At 43.7% G+C, this 24,060-nt stretch overlaps 1 non-coding gene across 1 annotated transcript; it reads left to right on the forward strand.

Moving 5' to 3' along the window:
• The first annotated feature begins 417 nt into the window (after positions 1–417).
• LOC142430001 (U6 spliceosomal RNA) lies at positions 418–524 on the forward strand. The gene has a single exon (XR_012780494.1). It is a non-coding gene; the product is annotated as a U6 spliceosomal RNA (small nuclear RNA).
• Positions 525–24,060: the final 23,536 nt, after the last annotated feature.

The raw sequence follows: 24,060 nt of genomic DNA on the forward strand, positions 1-24,060 counted from the left end.
TTATTATACTTCCTTGTGGGCGTCTTGCCAAGCAAGGGGAGGGGGAAGGCAAGTTCTTGTGTGAACTGGCAAAGCATTCTCAGAAAAGTGAAACAAAACAGTTTTTAAGTCTAACAAAGTAAGGTCTACATTTAAGGTCAGTTTGTCCCCAGTGGTCTGCCAAACGATACTGTAGGTAGGCTAGACTGCTTCTTGGAGCGTAAACATCCTGGGCTGGGCTACACCTGTTTCAGGCTGCAATTTTAAAATTTTCCATTTCTGACCTGGGGGTGACCTGCCTGTTATTGTTACAGGGCACCCATTTCTGACCGGGCGGGGGGGTGACCTGCCTGTTACTGTTACAGGGCACAGTGTCACAGTAATTACCTTGGATTGGTCAAGAGAAGATGAAGAAAGTGTCATAGAAAAAGCAATGAAGTGCTCGCTTCGGTGGCACCTAGACTAAAATTGGAACGATCCAGAGAAGATTAGCATGGCCCCTGCGCAAGGATGACATGCAAATTAGTGAAGCGTTCCATTCAAAAAAAAAAAAAAAGAAAGAAAAAGCAATGAAAATGCGTGTGTACCCTTGCTCCCCGTACACATATAGAGGTGGTGTCTGACAGGCTAGTGAAAAACAAAATATGAAAAAGACCCTAGGGTAGGAAACTGCAGCGGGTGTTTGAAACCACAAGTTGCTCTGCTGGAAAAGATGAGGCTCTCTATTCCCTCCCAGAGTTCCAGTCTCCGAAGCCCAGAGGCAATTCCACCCTGTCCTACAGGGTCACCATGGGTCAGCATCGATTCAACAGAGGTGACTTTGGTGTGAGGGTTCTGGATGCAGTAAGTTGTCTCGGTTTTGTATGGAAAGGTTTGCTTTCGAATGAAGTTGGGAGAGGGGAGTTGTGCTATAGGCTACCACCTTGGCACTTTTTTTGACACTTTCTATCTGGATCACTCAAGTCTTCATCTGGAAGAGAGTTGATTGAGTCAAACAATAAGAGATACAACACTTTAGGAGACTAACACTGTAGGTGAGTGCAAAGACCCTGAGGGCTCTTTAATGCTAGCCCAGACTTTTTATCTTCTCTGGGGACGTGCAAGCCCCCTAATCACAGGTGAGGACATATGTCACTGGAAGGGACTGTCCTATAGGTAATACAGTAATGAGAGGGGGGTGGTCTAGGGACATACATGCAATAGGAAGAGGAGGGATTGGGGATATATATGTGACAAGATGGGCGGATCCTAGGTTTAGGATGGCAGCTTAACTTTGACCTATTCCCTAGATCTCCATAGGAACCATTATCAGTAGGGTGTAAACCCCACCTACTGGAACCAAATGTCTGCAGGCATCTATTGTCTTTCACAGCAGGGAGTGGGCCCACTGCAGTCTGGCAACTGATCACCCTCAGGGAGGATGCCTGTGAGCATCTGACCTGCCCCTAGAACACACTGTGTGGAAAGTGTGCCCAGTCTGCCCCACCCACAAGGGGGTGAAACAGGAAGGGAGTTCTACAGAGCAGGAAGGGGAGCAAAGTAACCAAGTCATCAAGGAATCTTCAAGATAGACTTTGACTCAGGGGACAGGGCTTGGCACCTCATCAGGCCCAATTGGAAAGGGGTCAGCAGACAGACCTGGAACTATCTATCAGAATTTTTTTCACCCTTTATCTATCTAAATAAGATAGGCAATCCTTAGTAGAAAACAACAGGACAGGCAGTCCTGGGGGTACATGGGAGAGGACAGGGTGGGAGGGGGGGTTGGGAGCCAATGAACTCAGGGATGACAGAACAAGAGATCTGAAAACAATGGAGAGGAGACCTGGTGGGGTTTGATCAAGTGCATGGTATCCACAAGGAATTGCTGAGAGCCCAGTGGACAGTGAGCATGATAAAGGAAGGTGAAAGGAAATCGAGGAAAGAAGTAAGAAGCAAAAGCTATTTATTTTAATTCTTAAAAAAAAATCATTTTATTGGGGCTCATACAACTCTTATCACAATCCATACATGCATCAATTGTGTAAAGAACACTTATACATTTGTTGCCCTCATCATTCTCTAAACATTTACTCTCCACTTAAGCCCCTGGCATCAGGTCCTCATTTTCCTTTTTCCCCTCCCCCTCCCTCCCTGCTTCCCTCTCCCTCATGAACCCTTAATAATTTATCGATTATTATTTTATCTTATCTTACACTGCCCAGCGTCTCCCTTCACCCACCTTTCTGTTGCCCATCCCCCAGAGAGGAGGTTATATGTAGATCCTTGTGATGGGTTCTCCCTTTCTAACCCCCCTTCCCTCCCAGTCTTGCCACTCTCCCCGCTGGTCCTGAGGGGTTCATCTGTCCTAGATTCCCTGTGTTTCCAGTTCCCATCTGTACTGCTGTGCATCCTCTGATCTAACCAGGTTTGCAAGGTAGAATTGGGATTATGGTGATTATGTGGGGGAGGAAGCATTTAAGAACTAGAGGAAGGTTGTGAGTTTCATTGCTGCTACACTAAACCCTGGGTGACTCATCTCCTCCCCACTACCCCTCTGCAAGGGATGTCCAGCTGTCTACCGATGGGCATTGGGTCCCCATCACGCACTCCCCTCATTCATGATGATATGATTCCCAACCCCCACCACCTGCCTTTGGTGCTTGAAACCTGGTCCTCTCAACCCTTCATGATCACACATGTTGGTATGCTGCTTCCATGTGGGCTTTGTTGCTTTGGGGCTAGATGGCCGCTTGTTTACTTTCAAGGCTTTAAGACCCCAGACGCTACCGGGCACTATCAGCCTTCTTCGCCACACTTACTTATGCACACATTCGTCTTCAGTGTTTATGTGGGAAAGGTGATCACACAATGATGGATTTGGTTCTTTGGTGTCTGCTACCTGATCCCTTCAACACCTTGTGTTTACACAGGCTTGTGTGCTTCTTCTCTGTGGGCTTTGTTGCTTCTGAGCTAGATGGCTGCTTGTTTGTCTTCAAGTCTTTAAGACCCCAGACGCTATATCTTTTGTTAGTGGGCACCATCAGCTTTCTTTGCTTATGCACATGTCTGTCTTCAGCGATCATTTCGGGAAGGTGGGTATCATGAAATGACCGTTTAGTTGAGCAAGGTGCTATTGTATTAAGGGAATGCACACGAGGAGGCCCAATGCCCACCTGCTACCCTACTAGTAAACCTATAAATATATGCACATAGGTCTATTTCCCCCATAATCATAAATATATTTACATATGTACATGTCTGTATTCAGGCTTCTATGTATGCCCTACTTCTTTCCTTTATTTCCTTGCAAAAGCTATTTATAGAGGTATAGGCATGTATATATGCAAATATATTAATTTATAATGAAAGGGATAGAGGACAATGTACATATATTTATATGTTAAGTATTAAGATACCAGAGAGACTTTGGGCCTCTACTCAAGGCCTCTGTGTTAGTCTGGGTAAACTAGGGAAACAAATCCACAGAAACTCATATATGTATAAGAGAGTTTTATATAAAGGGTAAGTGCACATTCAGAAAGCATCCCAACCCAGTCCAGTCCAAGTTCATAAGTCTGATTTAGCCCATATGTCCAACACCAATCTACAAAGTCCTCCTCAAACTCACAAAACACACACAATGACTCCGAATGCAGGAGGATCACAGGCCAGTGGGTAGAAAGTCTTTGGGCGCAGTGGTGATATGAGCATCTCAGTGCTGGCAGGGGTCACCATGCAGCTTCCCCAGTACCCAGGGCTGCATCGGGGTAAGTCCATGTGGCTTCTCCTCAGGGACGCCTCACAGGAAGTGAGCCTTGCCAGCGGAGGCAAAGAACTAGCTAAGGCAGCTGCACACTGGTCCGACCATCAGAGAGCAAGAGACAAGAGGACTAGAAAGGTGAGGCTCACCAAGGTATTTATCTCTCTTCCCTTCAATTAATCCCACCTGTGTTTATCGGCCAGGTTGGCACATGTGTCAGTCTGGGTATATTAGAGAAACAAATCCACAGAAACTCATGTATAAGAGAGAGTTTTATGTAAAGGTTAAGTGCACATCAAGAAAACATCCCAACCCAGTGCTGCCCAAGCCCTCTAGTCCAACATTAACCCATATGTCTGACACCAATCCACACAGTCCTCCTCCATCTCACAAAACACACACTATGATGCCAACAGCAGGAGGAAAGCTGCATCAGTGAACATGTAAGCATCTCAGCGCTGCCAGGGGCCTCCATACAGCTGCTCCAGCACCCAGGGCTGCATCCAGGGTAGGTCCATGCGGCTTCTCCTCGGGGATATCTTGAAGGAAGTGAGCCTTGCCAGTGGAAGCAGGGAACTGGCAAAGGCAATTGCATGCTGGTCCGACCATCACAAAGCAAGAGACCTGAGAACTCGAAAGGCGAGACTCACTGAGACATTTATCCTTCCACCCTTCAATTAACCCCACATGTGTTTATCAGCCAGGTTGGCACAATAAATAACTACCTCGCACAATAAACCTTAACTATCACAGCTTACCTAAACATAAGAACACTTTGTTCTAATAACCTGACATTCTTTGGTACTTACCTTCTGGACAAGATCACCGAAGACAAAATGGGTGCATAAGTAAATGTGGTGAAGAAAGTGGATGGTGCCCAGCTATCAAAAGATATAGCATCTGGGGTCTTAAAGGCTTAAGCCATCTAGCAGGGGAGCAAATAAGCCCACATGGAAGAAGCACACTAGCCTGGGTGAGCATGATGTGTCAATGGGAGCAGGTATCAAAATATCCAAAACAAACAATTACATCAATTTGAAGATGCTTCCACCATTACTGGATCCACAAGACTTTCCACCTACTGGCCTGTGATCTTCCTGAATTCGGTGTCATTGTGTGTGTTGCATGAGTCTGAAGAGGAATTTACAAACTGGTATCGGACATATGGTTAATATTGGACTTATGGATTTGATTTGAACCGGACTGAGATGTTTTCTTAATATACAATTACTTTTTTATATAAAGCTCTTTCTAATACACATATGAGTGTCTCTGGGTTTGTTTCTCTAGTCAATCCAGACCAATACATTATGGGAACTTGGGAGTGGGGTACTAGAGAAAAAAATCATGAAGAGGGACAGTGGATGCTTGCTTGACCTCTGCCTCATGGTTTTTTTTCTTCTTTGGCTAGCCAGAAGTCAGATATGGCAATGCAATTTATGGTTTGTTTTCTGGAAGAATGTGGGAAGTTGAAGTTTTTATTCTTTTGTTTGGGTGTTGTCTTTGACTATTCCTGTTTGAAATGGTGAAAATGAATAGTATTAATGTATATTTTGAGCTCAGGGAAGAAAATCGCTCTCAGAGACCATGCTATTTAGTGAAAATGGCTGACAGAAGGTCAAAATGACTGATAGAAAGCCTGGCTGTGGCTTGATTCAGTCAGAGGCATAAGACCATAATTCAAATCAATGGAATCATTTAGATAAGGACTAAGATAAGTATAGATAAGGATCAAATTGGACTGTTTTAAGAATTGAGTTTAGGATCTGGGTCTATTAGGTTTATACTGTTTTCTTCTGCCTATTGTAATTGATATAATGATTGATAGAAATGATTTTGGGGAAGTAAAAATAGAGAGTTTGTAAGACCATTTGCCTTCAGCCATTAAATTGGATTTAAATGGGTTAGGACAAGCCTGCAAAGAAAGTTCTGAAAAGATAAGCCCCACCCAGTGTCTTGAATGCTCATGACATTGGAAGGTAGAAGAGACTTGTCTATGGGGCTGTTGACAGATTGAAAAAAAAAAGGAATTTTTTGCTTTTTGAATTTTGAACTAGTGGTTTGTGTCTAAAGCTGGAAAAATTTGGAACATGGAAGCAACTCTGTTATATGACAGAACTATTAAAGGTTGAAATGCTCGCTAAGTGACAACCTGGTTCTACTTGTTGAGTGGAAGTGAGAGAAATATAGCAATAAAGAGTGTGAGGGAAGACCAGCTCCTAACACTATCATGGGTTAATAGGTGCAACTGTATGGTTATGCTATATAAAGATTATGGTAAGGTCATAGAGAATAAGAGAGATAGGAAAGAGGGTAAAATAAAGGAGTCAGACACATTTCATAGTAACATGCTCACCTCAATCCATGTAGGGATGCAGGAAGAGGAGAGGGTAGGAGAGATGATTTATTTCTAATCAAGGCTTATATATCCTATATATCCTTGGGGCATGTAAGCCCTGCTGATTACAGATATTATATATGCAACAGGAAGGGGTTGTGCCATAGGCAATACAAGCAATAGAAGGGGGATTATCTAGGGGTGCACACACAATAGGAAGGGGAGGGATTAGAGGTACACATGTGACAAGATGGGCACACCCTAGACTCAGTAATGCAGCCTAACCTTGGTTATACTTGAGTGGGCTTGATTTTGTCTTTGGGCTCTCCTTTAAGGGAATAATCCAGGAGGATTATCAAGAGAGAGTGGGTCTTACTTAGGATGGGACAGATTATACAGTCTGATTGCTCTAGATGGCTGATAACCCTTAGGGAGAATAACATCTGACTTGCTTTCGTTGACCTCCAAGTGTACAGTCATTTAAGATGTATAGCAATCAGCGTCTCAGGTTTGGCATATATTTAGGGGAGACAACTTGGGAGAAATCTTTATGTATCCCACAAAAGAGACCGGTTGACACCCGTGCACCTAGTTCACAGGGACTAGAGGAGAAAACAAGAGTGGGTTGGCTGATCTGAAGTTCATGACCTAGCACAAGGGGGCTAGGGCTGTAGAGAATTTGTGATGGACCCATGGTCTAAAGGCAAGGCAGCCAATGGGCACCCTGGTGAGGCTAAGTGTGTCAACCCACACTGAGTCACCCAAAACCCTACCAGAGGAAGATAAATATTTGGAGCCTGTGAACTGGTGCATATTGCTACTGACTTTATGGATGGCCTGTCCTGATTTGACTTTGCTTGTGGATGCAGACTTCACAAGGTTCCAACTTGAATGAATATTCTTCACAGATTAGGATTGTCTCCTCAGAGCACTGAGTTGATGTAAGTAGCAGTATAGAAATTGGATACCCAAAATGGGGAGGATAAAGGCATAAAGAGCCTGGCTTACAAGCTTTCATAGGTGGGGGAAATACATTCATAGGAGTTTGGTGTAGGTGTTCACTTAAACTGTCATTGTTAAGCACAAGGTATTGTTTTGTTCACTTACAGAATATTATGTTTAAATGAGGATGGCACATATTGAATTGTATGCTCTTTAGTTTTATCCTGTTAGGTGCAGATACGATTTCATTATTGTTCTGTTAAAAATTATGCATAGCTAAGGGGTTGAGTTAGAATGTCAAGTTGGCAGGGGGTGGTTGTGGGATTTTAAAAAAAAGGCTTTTCCCCAGTTTTTCTCCCCCAGATATATGCCAAACCTCAGAGGCTGCTTCCCAGCACATGGTGGGAGGTCAGATGCTCAGAGATATTCTCCCTGAAGGCATTTAACCATTCAGAGCAATCAGACCCTATTGTCTGTCCTGCCTTATGTGGGACTCACTCCCTGCTGTTAAGGCCAGAGGACTGTTTTCCTGATGGAGGGCTCAAAATAAATCAAACCACCAGCTCAAGGACAACCAAGGTTAGGCTGCCATCCAGAATCTAGGATCTATCCATCCTGTCACAATGCCTCCTCCTACTACAGCACGTACTCCCCTAGATCATCCCCCTCCCATTACTGTGTTGCCTGTGGTACAGTCCCTTCTTGTATCATAGGTTGTTATCTGTAATAGGGGAGCTTGCATGCCCCCAAAGATATATAAGCCTTGGTTAGAAATAAATCATGCTCTCATCTGGTCCTCCTTCCCCACTCCCTCTCCTCCTCTCTCTTCCTCCTTCACCTCCACATGGACCATCAAGAGGGGCTGAGGTGAGCATGCTACTATGAAATATGTCTGACTCCTTTATTTTACTCTCTCTCCTATCTCTCTTATTCGCCATGACTTTACTACAGTCTTTATATATTATAGTCATACAGTTGTGCCTAGGGGTCTATGTTGTTGTCAAGGGCTGGCTCTCCTGACAGGTGGTCCGTGGAAGTTACATAATCTGTCAACTTGTGAAGGGATGGAGTCTAGCCTGTCATTCAGGTCACAGACAATGAGGCCTCTGTGTGGGTATGGCCTTCTGCGGATTCTGGGAACTCTTGTCTTCCTCCCTTAAGGCAGGACACATACTTTCCCTGTGAGACATTCCTGTTGACAAGCCACATGAAGCTACACTGATAGAGCCAGAGCCCTGGAGCTGGAGGAGCCACATGGAGACCCCTGCCAGCACTGAGATGCTTACAACGCCACTGGATCCACAAGACTTCCCACCCACTGGCTTGTGATCTTCATGCATTCTGCATCATTGCATGCGTTGTGTGAGTCTGAAGAGGAATTTACAGACGGATATTGGACATTTGGGATAATGTCGAACTTGGACCTGATCTGGGCTGGGATGTTTTCTTAATATACGATTACTCTTTATATAAAGCTTTCTTATACACATATGAGTGCCTATGAATTTGTTTCTCTAGTCTACCCAGACTAACCCAAGACTCAAAGTCCATCTGTAGACAATTGGACATCACCCCATAGAAGGGTTACAAGGAAGGGACAATTCAACCATGGTGCAGTATAGCACTGGTGAAATGCATATCAGTCCTCTAGGTCCTGAATGTTCCTCCCTTCCACTACCATGACCCAGTTCTACCTTACAAATCTGGCTAGACCAGAGTACACACATTGGTACAGATAAGAGCTCCAGACACATGGAATTCAGGACAGATAAAATCCTCAGGAATAGTGGTGAGAATAGCGATATCATTAAGGTAGGGGAACGGTGGGTGTAGGGAGGAAGGGGGAAAAGGGGGGAATCCATCACAAGGTATATAGCCTCCCAGGGAGATGAATAAGAGAAATGTGGGTGAAAGGAGACAATTGGCAGTGTAAGACACAAAGTAACAATAATATATAATTGATCAAGGATTCACAATTGTGGGAGGGCATAAAGGAGGAGCTGATACCAAGGGCTCAAGCTGAAAGAAAATGTTTTGGAAATGTTGAAGGCAGCATATGTATAAGTGTGCTTAATACAATTGAATGATGGATTGTCATAAGATTTGTAAGAGCCCCCCAATAAAATGATTAATAAAAAAATTGATAGGGATAAAAATGGCATAAACTGTGTGTGTGCATGCACGTATACATTCATGATCAGTCATTTATGGTGTAGAGTGTGGGGGGAGGTCAGATGCTCACAGACATCCTCCCAGAGGGCGATCAGTTGCCAGACTATATGGCAGGCCCCACTCGTGCTGTGAAAGACAATGGATGCCTGCAGTCATCTATTTGGTTCCAGTAGGTGGGGTTTACACCCTACTGATAATGGTTCCTCTGGAGATCTAGGGAATAGGTCAAAGTTAAGCCACCATCCTAAACCTACGATCTGCCCATCTTGTCACATGTATAACCCCAATCCCTCCCCTTCCTATTGCATGTATGTCCCTAAACCAAGCCCCTCTCATTTCTGTATTACCTATAGGACAGCCCCTTCCAGTGACATATGTCCTCACCTGTAATTAGGGGGCTTGCATGTCCCATGGGCTAACATTAAATCTCTCTCTCTCTCCCTCCCTCCACGTGGACCATCAGGCGGGGCAGAGGTGAGCATGCTACCATGAATTGTGTATGACTCCATTTTTTTCAATACTTCTCATATGTCTCATGCTCTCTATAACTTTACTATGATCTTTACTTATTATCGCTGTGCAATTGCGCCTAACCGGACCCGAAATGATGTGTTAGGGGCTGGCTTCCCCTGACAGTAGAGGTTCCCAATATGGATTTTCCTGACTGCTTCCCCATTTAACACAAGTCAAAATCAACTCCTCAGCACAGCAACGACTCTTTCCCCTTTATTTCATTTAAATTGATAGAGCTAAAGGTTGGAACTACAGGCAGCTTCAAGAAGACTGAGAACTCCACAACAGTTCATTGTGCTCATGCCGAACCTGTGCACGAATCAAGAGGCAGGTGTGTGAACAGTGCTGCATGGATTAAAATCAGGGAAATTGCATTAGGGAGGGTTGTATCCTTTCACTATATTTATTCAATCTGTATGCTGAGCAAATAATCAAAGAAACTGGATTATAGGAAGAAGAATGTGGCATCAGGATTGGAGGAAGAGGACCTAACATTGCTTGTCAGAGTAACTAGCCTCTGACAATCATGGGGGCTCTGTAGGCACAATTGTACGGCGATAATATATTAAGATTATAGTAAAGTCCTAGAGAATAGGGAAGGTAGGAAAGAAGATAAAGTAAAGGAGTCAGATACATTTTATGGTAGCATGCTCACCTCAGTCCCTCTTGGTGGTCCATGTAGAGGTGGGAGATGGGGAGACAGAGGAGGAGAGAGAGAATATATTTCTAACCAAGGCTTATATATACTTCGGGGTATGCAAGCCCCCCTGAATACAGGTAACCACATCCATCACAGGAAGGAGTTGTACCATAGGCAATACAGTAATGGGGGCAGGACAATCTAGGGGTGTACACGCAATAGGAAGAGGAGGGATTAGGGGTACACATGTGACAAGATGGGTGGATCGTAGATTCAAGATGGCAGCCTACCTTTAGTCCTTGAGTTGGCTTGATTTATTCTGACCTCTCCTTCAGGAAAGCAATCCCCTAGCCTTATCAGCAGGGAGCGAGCCCCACCTATGGTGGGACAGACAATAGTCTTATTGCTCTGGATGGCTGATGCCTCCAGGAGATAACTCCTAAGGGGCTTGCTTTCAAACTTGCTACAATCACTTATCATGTGTTGTAAGCAGTGTCCTAGGCTGGGCATAGAATAAATATAGGAACAACCTGGGGAGAAGCTTTTTTGCATCCCACAATTGCTTGCTGAAAGTAAGGAGGACTTGAAACACTTGCTGCTGGACCAATAGGTGATACTTGAAACAACTGGACCAATAGGTGATATCACAATAAAAAGAGAAAAGCCTGAAGTTATCAAGGATTTAATCTTGCTTGGATCCACAATCAGTGTTCCTGGGAGCAGCAGCCAAGAGAACAAAAGATCCATTGTGTGGTGTAAATCTGTTGCAAACCAGGTGTATTGGACAGGGTTCTCTAGAGAGACAAACCAGATTGCTAGTAATTATATATAAATATATTTATAAAGATAGATATATTATTCAAGAAATGAACCATTAAATTATATACAGATAAATAATACAAGAAATTAACAGTTAAATTATAAAGCAGTGAGACACTAGCAGTCCTTTAAGGCTCGAGAGCTGCCAGTTGCCAGTCCCCTTCTGTAGAGAGAGCTGGGCTATATATATCCAGGCAGCAAACAGCAAGGCAGGTCCCCAACTGTCACCAACTGTCGGTCCCCAGCTCCAGAGATGAACATTCCAATTGTGTGGGCTTGAAGGGACCTCACCTTACAGCGACACAGTCCACAGGCTAGGCATCCCACAGCTAGTGTACCCCTTTAAAATGAGGCACAGAACAAGCAAGGCGAGGCTCACCGAGCCATTTATCCCTCTGCCCTTCAGTTAATCCTACTTGTGTTTATCAGCCAGGCTGGCACAATAAACTATAGCACCAGGGTATTTTTAATTGCATCATATACATGTATGTATCCTGAATGATCATCTTGTCAGAAGATGTGAATGTGACTCAGGTCACATTTCCCACTTACGGCCCTTCACGTCCTTGTACTGACTTGCTGAAATAAGGAGATTCTAGGGTAGGGTCTGTAGCTAAAATATGTGAATGCTTACTCTTGCTCTGGACCCTGCATCTGGCAAATCATCTTCAGACCTCCAGTTCTTAGAACATGGGCCAGCAGCCTATCACGTGACATGTAATTCACTAGCTTTCAAAGCCTGGTGAGTCAGTGTCTTGTTTTCTGACCTACTGTTTTGGATTTGTCATAAGCTTCCAGACTTATGGTTGAACTACATATTTGAGCTAGCCCAGCCTCCAAAACCATGTAATTTCCTTAACAGTTGATGAGTTCTGTGAGATTTTTCAGTGAATTATGGCACTCCAAGTGTTGAATGGAAGAGGAAGAGTTGATGTTAGAGATAGTGGAGTAGTGTAGCAGTTTGGACAAGTTGGGTACTATTGGGGGCATCTGTATTTATTTATTTAATCTGTGAGACATGTTTGTTGGTTTGTTTTTTTCTAAATAATTTTATTGGGGGCTCTTACAGCTCTTATAACAATCCATTGTGTCAATCACATTTGTACATACGTGGCCATCATCCTTTCAAAACATTTTCTTTCTACTTGAGCCCTTTGTATCAGCTCCTCATTTTTTCCTCCACCCCCAACCCTCCCACAGTCACGAACTCTTGAAAAATTATAAATTATCGTTATTTTTATATCTTACACTGTACGTTCTCTCCCTTCACCCATGTTTCCGTTGTTCGTCACCATTGGTCGTGGTGGGGGTTATATGATCGATCATTGCAATTGGTTCCCCCTTTCTCCCCCACCTTCCCCCTGCCCTCATGGTATTGTTACTCCCATTATTGTTCCTCAGGGGTTTATCTGTCCGGGATACCATGTGTCCAGAGGTCTTATTTGTACCAGTGTACATGCTCTGGTCTAGTCAGGTTTGTAAGGTAGAACTGGGGTCATGATAGTGGGGTGGGGGGGGAGGAAGCATTAAAGAACTAGAGGAATGTTGTCTCTTTTGTTGGTGCTATACTGCAACCTGGTTGGCGTGTCCCTTTCTTGTGTCCCTTCTGGGAGGGGATGTTCAACTATCTATAGATGGACTTTGGGTCTCCACTCTGTCCCTGCCCTCCTCTCCCGCTTTGCTTCACAACTCTTTTCACCATAGTTAGAGTGGAGGATGATATGGACAGTAACTGAATGGGGAACAGGCTGGGCAAGGAGATCTTTGAGGCAGGAGCCAACCTGAAGGCAAAGATCAGTCCAGCAGGACTGGTGAGCTGACAAGAACCAAAGTCAGGGTGGCTTTCCTCCAGCCAGTTCCTTTCAGCAGCCTCTCTCCAGTAGCACTGCCCCATCTGCCATAGCCTCCTTGTGACCTTCTGGGCTTGGTATGGGCAATGTGTCAGGGCAGGGGTGGGTCACTCATGTGTTCACTCATCCAGCCACAGTATGAGTTCACTCATACATGCAAAGCACAAGTAGGGCTTCATAGATGAGTGAGCTACAGACTTTGCTTTCAAGAGCTCTCTAATGTGGCATTTAGCTTTTATGGCGTCCTTGAGTAGCTCAAAGAGCTCATGTTCTTGGCTGCTAACAGAAAGATTGGAGATTTGTATTTACTCTTTAAAAGAGTCAACTTGGTAACTCTGAAAAACCAGTCTCTGAAACCCCTATGGATCCACTGAAACAAATAAACCCATTGCCATCGAGTCAATACTGACTCGTAGCGACCGTACAGGACAGGATAGAACTACCTCTGTAAGTTTTGGAGACTGTAACTGTTTACAGGAGTAGAAAGCCTCATCTTTCCCCTACAGAGCTGTTGGTGGTTTCGAACTGCCAGTCTTGCAGATCGCAGGCCAACATGTAACTGCACCACTAGGGCTCCTTATGGACCCACTATGATGGATAAAATTAAACCAATCACACCAACCAAACAAACAAAAAAAATCTCAAATGTTGGCATAATGTGGGGAAGGTGCAGCCCTAATCCACAGCTGGCTGTTGTTGTTAGGTGTCATCCATCCAGCTCTAATTCATAACCCCATGTATAACTGGTGAGACACGGCCACACTCTTCTCCACAGAATCCAGCTTGTCTGACTATTTGCTCCAAATGGAAAATATGGATATGGAATATGTGGCCATTGTTGGTGGGAATGCAAACTGGTAGAGCTCTCGTGGCAAACAGTGCGACTGTTTTCACAAAAAACCCTGAAACTGAAACTACCGTAGGACCCAATTATTCCAACCCTAGGTATATACCCCAAAGACTTGAAAGCAGAAACTCAGAAAAGACTTCTAAGCCAATATTCATTGCGACACCATCCACAACAGCCTAAAGGTGAAAATGACCTACATTTCTACCAGCAGGTGAGTGTGGAGAAAGAAGACGTGGTAAGTAAGATGGATGACTCTTCAGACAGTACAGGAAACAAAGTCTTGAGACATGCCACACTAGGCCTTGAACTTGAAGATACATGGAATACAATTAGGCAATCGCAAAAGGATAGAAATTATATGACCTCATTTATATACGAAGATAAGAAAAGGTAACTGTATGACTGGAGTTCCTTGGTGATAATTAGAGGTGGGACTCAAAGTGACCCTAGAGGACAAAGTAGCACTGCCCTTTGGGTTTCCAAGGCCATAAATCTTTACAGGAGCAGAAAGCTTAAATTTCCCCCTCGAAGCAACTGGCTGGTTTAGAACCATTGGCCTTGTGGCTGACAGCACAGTGCATAGCCCACTGTGCTGTCAGGGCTCCTCGAAGGTCCCTTCCAGGGTTGATGTAGGGTTGTTATGAGTTGGAACTGACTCAGTAGCAGCGAGTTTGGTTTGGGGAGTTTAAGGGTTGGGAGGAAAGTTAGCAATGATGGGGAAATTAGATCAATTAACAGTAGGGTGGCACAGCTGATTCTTATAATTGCTGGCAATAAGTTATATACCTGTAAGAGTACATTTGGCAAAGTTGTGTGATAAGTGTATTTACGATGACAAGTGGGGAAAGAAAGAGCAGCTGCTTCTGTACAACCAAACACCTCATAGAATTTGGTTCCTTGATTTAGAAGTGTAGGGACATCCTAATTAATTGGCCTAATAATGTATTTAGGGCTTCTGGTCTACCCCCTAGAGGAGCTCTGGTGGAGTAGAGGTTGCTGCTTAGGCTACAGTATTTTGAAACCACCAACTGCATCGAAGTAGAAAGACAAGGCTTTCTACTCCGGTAAAGAGTCACAGGCTCCAGTATCAAGCACACTCACAGGGGTAATTCTACTCCATCCTATGCGGTCATAATGAGTCAGCAGCGACTCAGTGGCAGTGAGTTTGGTTTTTGTCTTTTTGGTCCTACCTCCTAGTTCGTTGAGTAGCGCTGAGGTTTTCAAAGCTTGCAGGTGTCCATCTGAGGGATAACAATGGCCTCTCAATTCACCCTGAGCAACAGATGGAGAAGAAATGTCGAGTCGGCCATGGATTGTGTGGCTAGTGCTGCTTCTGTGGACAAGTTGCCTCCTTTGCCATGAGACCAGAACTGGATGGTGCCCGGCTACCATTACTGAACATTTGGATAAAAGATTCCATAGATGAATCCTGATCAAAAAGAGGGAAAAACACAGACTAGAACTTCAAATTCTCATTGAGTCTAGACTTTCTGGCGCCACCAAAGGTGGCGAATGAGCTCCTGGAGATGATTTTAAATCTTAAGCCAAAAATTCCTCCTGATGTCATCTAAGAGCCAAGCAATAAATAGTTTATCTTGGCTAGTGAAGAAAGCTCAGCCTCCATAGTTCTTCCAGAACTATCCATATGGGCTCAAAGTGGCAACCACATTGGAAAGATTAGGTCAGAATCTGAGGGGGCTATGTTAGTCTGGGTTGACGAGAGAAACAAATCCAGAGACACTCATCTGTATGTAAGGAAGAGCTTTATATAAAAGAGCAATTGTATATTGAGAAAACAGCCCCGCCCAGTCCAGATCAAGTCCATAAGTCCAATGTTAGCCCATATGTCCCATACTAGTCCATAAATTCCTCTTTAGACTCACACAGCACATGCAATGATGTCAAATGCAGGAAGATCACAGGCCAGTGGGTAGAAGGTCTTGTGAATCAAGTGGGAGTGGAAGCATCTCAACCCTGATGGGTGTCTTCACATGTCTCCTTCAGCAATCTGAGTGTCTCAACAGCAGGAGCGCGAAGGCAGAGAGAGTCTGTATCCGCTCCAGGAGGAAGACAGGAGTTTCCAGAATCCTCAGGAGAAGGCCATGCCTACCCAGAGGCCTTACTGGCTATGACCTGATTAGAGTCAAATAAAAAGAAAGAAAACCCTATGGAGCATAGTTCTGTCATAAAGCAGCTGCAGTCACGAGGGCTCAGCATGAACTCAATGATAATTGGTGCTGGTGGTAGTAGGGATCAGACTCTGTTGGACCTAACAGATAATTTCTTTCCTTTTGACCACTACTTAAGCCAGTGCTTTTCAAAGTACAGGATTGTAGCCTATTAATGAGTCATGATGTGTATTTTTTAAAAATCTATAGAATGAAAGAATGATTTTGTTTCAAATAAAATATATATATATATATATATATATATATATATATATATATATATATATATATATATATATATATATATATATGTTTAGGGTTACAATGGAAAATGTATTTTTCCTTGTGTTTCCTAGTCAAAAAGTATAAAAGTCAGCACCTTGTATAGATATTTCCCCTGGAGTTTAGTCTGTAAAATCTCACTTCAACATTCCTCAGACTTTAATGAGCATAAGAATCATCTGGGAAGCTTATTAAAAATATAATTCCCAAGCAGTATTTACCTCCAGGTAGGTCACAACAATGCACACAAACATACCAATGATCATCAACATGGCAGACTGGGCTCATTCAATTTACATAAGGTTGCCATGAATTGGAGACATCTCTACATGACTAATAATAATCTACTTTCAGATAATATTGTCAGGATCTTTGGTGGTGTAGGAGATACATATAGGCTGATAACTTCAAGGTCAGAGTTCAAAAACATCAACCGCTACTCGGGAGAAAGATGGGCTTTCTACTCCCTTAAAGAGTTACAGTCTAGAGGAAAGAACTAGGAGGCAAAGGATATCTTTATGTAAATATATTTATATATAACAATAGGGAAATAGATCTATGTACATATACTTTTATGTTAAGTATTAGGGTAGCAGTCGGACATTGGGCCTCTACTCAAATACTCCTTCAATGCAAGAACACATTCTGTGATGCTCACCTTCCCAACACGATCCCTGAAGACAAATGGGCGCATAAGCAAATGTAGTGAAGATAGCTGTTGGTGCCCTGCTATCAAAAGATATAACATCTAGGGTCTTAAAGGCTTGAAGATAAACAAGTAGCTATCTAACTGAGAAGAAACAAAGCCCACATGGAAGAAGCACACCAGCCTATGTGATCATGAGGTGTGCATGGGGTCATTGTGAATAAGGGGAATGTGGAGTGGAAACCCAAAGCCCATCTGTAGGCAATTGGAAATTGGGTGTAGTATAGCACTGTTGAAACATACAATTTTCCTCTAGTTATTTAATGTTTCCTCCCCTTCACTATCATGACCCCAATTCTACTTTACAAATGTGGCTAAACCAGGGCATGTACACTTGTACAGATAAAAGCTCTCAGCACAGAGAATGCAGGACATAAACCCCTGAGGAACAATAACGGGAGTAGCGATACCATGAGGTCAGGGGGAAGGTGAGGGCAGAAATTGCTCCCCCACAAAAGGGATGAACAACAGAAACAGAAACGTGGGTGAAGGGAAACAGTGGTCGGTATGAGATATGAAAATAATAATAATATATAAATTATCAAGGGTTCATGCAGGAGAGAGGGTCGGGGGGAGGGAAAAAATGAGGAGCTGATACCAAGGGCTCAAGGAGAAGAGAAATGTTTTGAAAAGGTTGATGGCAACATATGTTCAAGTGTACAATGGATGTATGGATTGTTGTAAGAGCTATGTGAGCTCCCAATAAAAGAGTTACAGTCTTAGAAACTCATAAGGGGCAGTTGTACTCTGTCCTACAGGGTACTCTGTCCTACAGGGTCCCTAGGAGCCAGTATTGACTCTTTTTTTTTTTTTTTACAGTTTTAAAGGAGAACATTTATTGAGAACACTACTTGCGCTGCTGCTTGGACCTCTCCAAAAGCCAAGTGGAGGGCTGGGTGGGAACAAGGATGGGAGACAATCACCTTAGTCCACCTGAAGGTCCCAGATAAAGCAGCCTGTGTGCATGTTTGGGAAATAACCTACCAGGCTCTCCAATCAATCTGTCACCAAGTGGATTGAGGTATTGACTCTGATTGGTCAGAGACTAGTGGAATCCCTTAGTCACCCTTCAGGCCTGGAACTGAATTCACTCCCGGGTTAGAATGATCAACCATTTAAGATCCATCAGATCAAAGGGGCAGCAGTTGCCCCAGGGCATGAAGGAGGCATGGAAACAGGAAAACAGTAGTATGGATCAGCATAAGCAGTGGTACATTGAGAGGATTGCAGTGGGTGAGTTGAGACATAATGCTTATAAATTGTTTGTGTGAAATTAGTGATCTGCTCTAAACCTTCATGTCAGTCACAATAAAAAATATTTTTTAAGTAAATAAAAAATATCAAAAGGCCAGCATTTCCCCAAGGATAACATTCAGAGAGTTAGGACAGGAGGAGAAAAGGAACCAGGAAATCGCAGGGAGAAAGTGGACCAAGTGATGTTCCCTTGTGAGACTTACAATCAAGCAGATAAAGCTTAATGTATGACTTGAAAAGAAATCTGGCACACAAAAAAAGAAAAAGAAATCTGGCTACCTGCTCTGTGACCTCTCACCCAATTCACAACAAAACCTTAAAGAGGACGAGAGGAACAGGTGTGGGACGAAAGTGTGCTAGGTTTCTACACACTGAAGGAATACAACCTTTATGTAACTCAGGTAAACCAGGTGAAGTCCAATCCACAGGTAGAAATTGAAGTGAGAATTACAAAATAGAGGTCAAGATAAACAAAAGATAATTAATTAGGAGTCACTCACGAGAAAATCATAGGTGTCATGGTGAAAATGAACTAGTCTGTTTCCTTAGCCATTTACCAAGGGACCAGGAAGAAGTGCCTAAGAAGCAGCACAGGGCCAGGGCCAGGGCTTTGGAAGCAGCTGCATTAAGGAGGTGAAGAGGGAGAAGAGCCCATGAAGGCACAGGCGGAAAGAAGGAAGAACATTCAAGACACTAGTAATATGAGTGGTGTGGTTTTATGTGTTTGGGTTGATGAGACCAAGGACTGATGAACCTATAGGGACTGCAAGTAGAATAAGGGTTTGGGGGGCAGGATGGGATACAGTGGGGGGTGTGTAAAAGGAAGACAGTGCCAAGGAGTCCCCGAAGAAAAAGGATGGCAGGAAACTGACTGTGGTGGTCACTGAACAATTCACCTTCACATGATTGGACTATGGAATGATACCATCTATGCATTAACTCCCAATTAATAAAAAAATTTAAAAATAATACTGTGCTGGTAAATATGGGAATCCGATAGGGATATACAGGATCCTAGATAAGCAAAACTTGAAGCAGAGAAGTCATTTGGTGACAGGACATAGGCAAAGTACTAAAATCCAAGAAATTGAAACATGCATGCTTTATCTTCACACGTGTTGTGTTTTCCTCTACTGATTCTGTAAACAGTTTAAAATCACCCATTTGTCCACTTCACCAAGACAAATTCTTAAGCATTTTGGAACAATTCCTTCTAGTTTTTTTTCTTTTTATAGTTTTCTTCCATTTTTTTCCTCTGTAAAAGCTTTACAAATATTCTTTTCATTCATATTTCTTCTACATTCTTTTTTTAAAAAAAATAAATCATTTTGTTGGGGGCTCTTGCAGCTCTTGTAGCAATCCATTCATCAATTGTATCACGCTCTTCCACATTCTTAATCTACACATTTGGAGCCATACTAGATCTGCAGTCTTGGGCATCCCATAAGTCTTTACTTGACATAGCCTGAGAATTTCTTAGGCCATTCAAAACACTGTTTTTCTGGATGTGTGGGATTACAGAGGCTATCACATCAAGTTTAAAACATTAAGAAGGACCGTTTTTAAGAGGGAAAGACTTTTCCTGCTTGGACCACGTGAAGATGGGGTTTGTGATGGGTTGTGCTGTGGGCATGGCGACCGGGGCGCTCTTCGGCACTTTTTTCCTGACTCGGGGTTGGAATTTGGGGTCGAGAGCTTATGGGCAGCAGTGGGAAAACCATGAGGCAGAGTGGCGGCACCTTGGGCACATCCGTGGCCATCGGGATTGGCATCTGAAGCTAACCTGTGCCGTGGTTGCCCAGTATATCTACCCTCTCCCACCAATTGTAACGCATGCACTCTAATAAAACAAAGTCTTTGAGTTAAAAGAAAAGAAAAAGAAAGAAAAGTGAGCTAGTAGAGTCTGTCTATGACTATTAATGTTTTCCTTTCCTAGAACTTTATAGACTTTCATAGTCTTCCACGTTCTTCTAGTAACTACCAGCTATTCTGTGCTTTAGCATTCAAGAGTTCAATCATTCATTAGTAGGTTGTTTCCCATTTTCTATTACTTTGATTCCTGTTGATATAAGTAATATAATATATGCAGATGTTTATCCTTTAGCGTTTCCCTGGGTTAAGTCCCTAGGTTTAAGACTAGGTCAAAGCATACCAATCAGCACATTGGTATGTTGATTCCTATTAAATGTTACCCAAGTGTGCTCCCACAGGGCCCTTTCCCTGGCTACTAGCCAGGTGTGAATGGGCCTGATTTCCAAAGCTTTGACTAGCATTGGATTGTTAGTTTTTACCTAGTTTAACGACTGTTAATTGGGACCATACTAGAAATATAGTCTTTAATTTGCATTTTCATAATTACTAGGTTACTTGAGTCTTTTATTGTGCTTATTGTTTATATGTTCTTTTAGGTGCTTATTAAATTCAAATTAACAGACATATTTTGAGTGGCCACCAAATACCAGATGCTGTGTGGTTTCTTAAGGATGAGTGTACTAATGAGAACTATCATTTGAGATAGGGGAAGGGGCCCAGGACCGTCTGGACTATATACGAGTAACTGCACCCCATCAGTAGAAGTGAAATTACTCTTAAGGCCATGTGGGCAAAATCCTGTGGGCGGAGACAAAGAGAGTGTGTTGACCTTGTTGGAAGCAAGGTCGGGCAAATTTTGTGGGGCAAGTTCCTTTAGAGCAGTGGTTCCCAACCTTCCTAATGCCACGACCCTTTAATCTAGTTCCTCATATGGTGGTGACCCCCTACCATAAAATTATTTTCGTTGCTACTTCATCACTGTAATTTGGCTATGAATTGGACGACCCCCATGAAAGGGTCATTCGTCCCCCAAAGGGGTCGCGGCCCACAGGTTGAGAACCACTACTGTGGTGGAGCACTCGACGCTCCTCACATGTTTTGTGCTGTCATGTTTTTGTTTTCATTCTTTCTCATTCCAAGTTCTTCTGAAAGCCTCGGAACAGAGAAAGAAGAGGTGCTTAGTGTGGGGTAGGGCGAGGAAACGGATAACTCAAGGCATGGCTCGTGGGATTTTCAAAAGACCAGTCATTTGCAAGGAGTCCCAGTGGTATATGGGTTATGCATTGGGCTGCCATTTGGGAAACCACCATCGGCTCTGCAGAAGAAAGATGAGACTTTCTATTCCCAAAGGTTCCAGTCTTGGAAACCCACACGAGCAGTTCTACCCTGTCCTACAGGATCACTATGAGTTGGCAGTGAGTTTGCTTTTTGTCTGCTACACTCCCCACCCCACACACTCACACTGGAGTTTGAATCATTTGTGTTATCAGGGGCCATTTCTGTGGGTTCTTGGCCTAACTTCTCTCCCTGTTTCCAACTGTATGTTAGAGAAATGCACCAGCAGAATCTTCTAGAGTGTTCAGAGAAACACACCCCAAATAGAACTTTATAATCTTCCTCAAAAAACAGGTTGTTCTTCCTAGACCCCATTTAGCTAACTCCCTAGGCTGGAAATTGAGGTCCTGTTTAATCCTTCATGCAACACACACCAATGGGCGTTACTTCTAGAGACATGGTCCATCTGTTCAAATCCCATCTTGGCCACTTGTCAGCTAGGTTAAGACATCACCAGGCATCCCTCAGTCTTAGCTTTCATGTATGTAAGAGGGAGATGATATCCACCTCAGGATTATGTTTGTGAAGCTCCAATGAAATCATGTCTGTTAAGGGCAGTGTTCAATTTAAGCTTTGAGCAAGCACCAGTCATAACTCATCGCCCCCCAGAAGTGTCTTCATACTCATTTCCAGTTCTTTATACTGAATCTCAGTTAAAATAAGCTGAAAGGAAAGCCATGAAATAGACATGCAGTTTTAAGTAAAATAGAGAAAAAGATGAGCCATAGTCTTATCTCTGTCCCTTGGTAACATCGAAGGACCCAGATAGAGGATGGGTGTCACCCAGATTTTGTAGATTGAGGATTCCATCCATTCAATCACTCCTCCAACAACTATTACAAGAATACCCACTATGTGTGTGGTGTTAGGAAAGATTTGAGCGAAGTACATGTTATTTATACTGATGAAACTCAGGAACATCTCACTTGTATACTTAACACAATGTTTTGTGAGAGAGGCAGGTAAGCAAATATGACTGTAATTTTCTGATGAAGAATGTGAGTCTCAGAAAGATTAGGCATCTTGCCTTAAATCACATGGCAGTTTAATGAAGGACCTGAGACTTTAACTTTTGAAACAGTAATTATTACATTTATTTATTAGCCATCAAGCATGCATTGATCACCTTGTGAGTGTCAGGCTACATAAGAAGCATTTGGGAGCCACTGAAGGGTGCTGAGAGGAGCTCTGGTGGTGTAGTAGACGGCTTACTGCAGAGTCAGCAGTTCGAAACCACCAGCCATTCCTCCTCAGGACAAAGCTGGGGTTCTCTACTCTTGTAAAGGGTTACAGTCTCACAAACACATAGGGGCGGTTCTACCCTATCCTATAGGGTCACTATGAATTGGAATCAACTCACTGGCAGAGAGTTTGTTTATTTATTTTGGAAGGGTGTTAAGCAAGAAAGCAGCAAGGTCCAATTTAAATTTTAAACAGAATCCTCTTCTGGGCGAGAGGGCATTCTTTTTCAAACAATGGCAGGGGACTACCTGCAGAACCAGAATCTGTGGACTTCAGAACCATGTAAACTGTCACGGACAGAATTTTCACCAGGCCCTTGTATGGACACTTGCTGAGATTCAAGAAGTGAAGTAATTTCTATTTGGGTTCTCTCATCTCAAAGCCTGTGGCCATTGCTGCATCTAACCAGTGATAGCCACATCTTGATTTCTCTTTGCACTCGTCCAACTTATCTCAAACTTGTGGTCCTGCCTGCAAGTGTTGTCTATCTCTCTTTCACTCGCTTTTTCTCTTCAAGTGTTGGAGTTCTCTAAGGGATGGCAAACACCCAGAACCATAACAATTCATCTCTCTGGGGTTGGGTACACAGGTCCCGGACGAAGATGATATGGTCAGACAAACAAAGGGCGGGTGGCTGATCGGCAGAACTGGGGGGATGGATGCATGGAGCTTCTTCCTCCCTAGGCCCTGGGAGGCCCTAGAAAACCTGAAGACAATAACCGCAGAAGCCTGGAGGATGATCTTATCCTCTCCAAGGTTATTATTGGGTGTCAGGATGGCACAGTTTAGAAATGCCTGAAATTGTAAAGAAATCAGAGAGCCTCAAGCAACAGCCTCCTCAAACATCAACATCAACAACCTCAACAAGTAATTACTATCCATCTCCCTTCCATGCGCAACGACAGGCCCACTGCTAAGAGGCACTGTGGGACAGCCTCTGGGCGGACCTTGCTCTAGTCGGTTTCATCCTCCCCCTTACCCCCCTTACTATCTCACCAGGAAACTGAGCGCCCCCCCCCCTCCCCCTGTCTCTGAGTAGGGACGTCATTTTTTCCTCACTGCCTGGCGGGTCTGGGTTAAAGACAACTAAGGCAAAGGCTACAGAGGAGCAAGGAGAGGACTGGCTAGTTCAGGCACTTCAAGAGTCGGCAGGGGCCAAGCCAAAAAGGTGGGAAGAGGAGGGCTGAGAAAGAAAGGATGGAAAAGTAGACAGGGAGAGAGGAGCTAGGTAGGAATTGGGGCGGGGTGTGCGAGGCACCTGTGGAATGCACCAATCCGAGGATGTCCAATTAGAGAGCGAGCTGAGGTCCAGGGCGGGGAGGGGGAGGGGAGGGAGTATCTCGGTGGAGATTGGGTAACGACCAGGAGGGGGGCGGTTCGCTTCCAGGAACCTCGCTTTGCCATTCCAAGAAGTAT

This window comes from Tenrec ecaudatus, chromosome 16, assembly GCF_050624435.1.
Source record: "Tenrec ecaudatus isolate mTenEca1 chromosome 16, mTenEca1.hap1, whole genome shotgun sequence".
NCBI lineage: Eukaryota > Metazoa > Chordata > Mammalia > Afrosoricida > Tenrecidae > Tenrec > Tenrec ecaudatus.